Source organism: Mus caroli, chromosome 11 (genome assembly GCF_900094665.2).
Source record: "Mus caroli chromosome 11, CAROLI_EIJ_v1.1, whole genome shotgun sequence".
In the NCBI taxonomy this organism is placed as follows: domain Eukaryota; kingdom Metazoa; phylum Chordata; class Mammalia; order Rodentia; family Muridae; genus Mus; species Mus caroli.
This window is the reverse complement of record NC_034580.1, coordinates 85,922,227-85,923,684: the sequence shown is the minus strand read 5'-3', so window position 1 is coordinate 85,923,684 and position 1,458 is coordinate 85,922,227. Positions and strand designations below refer to the sequence as shown.

At 43.3% G+C, this 1,458-nt stretch overlaps 1 protein-coding gene across 2 annotated transcripts in view; it reads left to right on the top strand.

Annotated features, from left to right (window-relative positions):
- The window catches only part of Tom1l1 (target of myb1 like 1 membrane trafficking protein), a 42,248-nt gene that overhangs the window by 4,616 nt on the left and 36,174 nt on the right, over positions 1–1,458 (top strand). The window lies entirely within an intron of this gene.

Genomic DNA, 1,458 nt, shown 5'->3' with positions numbered 1-1,458 from the left:
GCTGGGATTAAAGGCGTGCGCCACCACGCCCGGCTTACAATTAACATTCTTAATGAGTTTAATGAGAGATGACGGCCCCATAATAGTACTTTCTGGACTGTGTGACTTAAGGCTCCTCATCTGTTGAGAGCTACAGAAGGGAGTTCAGTTGACTACAGTGCCATCTAATTTTGTAGAAAGAAATCATTGTCACAGAATCGGTTTGTCTGATTAAGATCTTTGAGTTTGTGGTTAAAAACCTGTGATTGATACATGGATCAGCAAGCATGTGTTTGTATTCGTTGGCCATGTTTGAAGGAGAAAATTGCAACTGTGAGAGATGGCTCCCTTATAGCTTTCTCCCTTCTTCCAGCCCCTTTGAGGGGTCCTGAGACCTTGGCAGCCCCTTAAATTTCAGTGAGGTTCTTTTGATTGATGTCATTGGGAGAACATTCTCTGTCACTTTATGCAGGTCTCCTGTGCACCGTTCCTTTTGTGATACAGATGAGAGCTCTTTCCCCTTAGTTGTGACTGTGTGGCCTCTTCAGTCACACTGGTGAGTTGTCCTTTGTCCATTGGAAATGAGCTGTATGGCCTCCTCATTTCTTCTGGAAGAAAGACCTCACATCGACATGACCAGCATCACATTGTTTTTAGGAGTAAAGGCAGTGTTTACCAGAAGGCTACGAGGCAGATGTGAGCATAGTTCCCACTTTCTAGATTAACCTGGAAAGTAGTGCATCACATTGTGTGTACGTGGGACTGTGTAAATAAAAAGAAGTAAGTTAAATAGTATCCATGCCAAAAATGCAGAAAAAGCCTTTCAGTCAGGAACTGACTGTAGTTTTAGAGGTATTTACCTCCTTCCTGGTTGCTGGACTCTTGTCTGTCTCTAACTCATAGCAACCTGCTCATGAAGACCACAGAATGATGGAACTATTGAAAAAGGAGTAATATGTTTCTGTGGAAATATCAAGGTATCAGGACCAGGATAGAAATGCCTGGAATGTTAGCTGGCTGATGGTGGTGCACACCTTTAACCCCAATGCTTGGGATTGCAGAGGCAGTCAGATCTCTGTGAGTTGGAGGCCAGCCTGGTCTACAGAGTGAGTTCCAGGACAACCAGGGCTACATAGTAAAATACTGTCTTGAAAAACCAAAAAGGAAAAAAAAAGAAGAAGAAGGAGGAGGAGAAAGAGGAGGAGGAGGAGGAGGAGGAAAGGAAGGAAGGAAGGAAGGAAAGAAGGAAGGAAGGAAGGAAGGAAGGAAGGAAGGAAGGAAGGAAGGAAAGGAGGGAGGGAGGGAGGGAGGGAGAGAGAAGAAGAAGAAGAAGAAGAAGAAGAAGAAGAAGAAGAAGAAGAAGAAGAAGAAGAAGAAGAAGAAGGATGAGGAGAAGAAGAAAGAAAGAAAGAAAGAAAGAAAGAAAGAAAGAAAGAAAGAAAGAAAGAAAGAAAGAAAGAAAGGAAGGAAGGAAGGAAG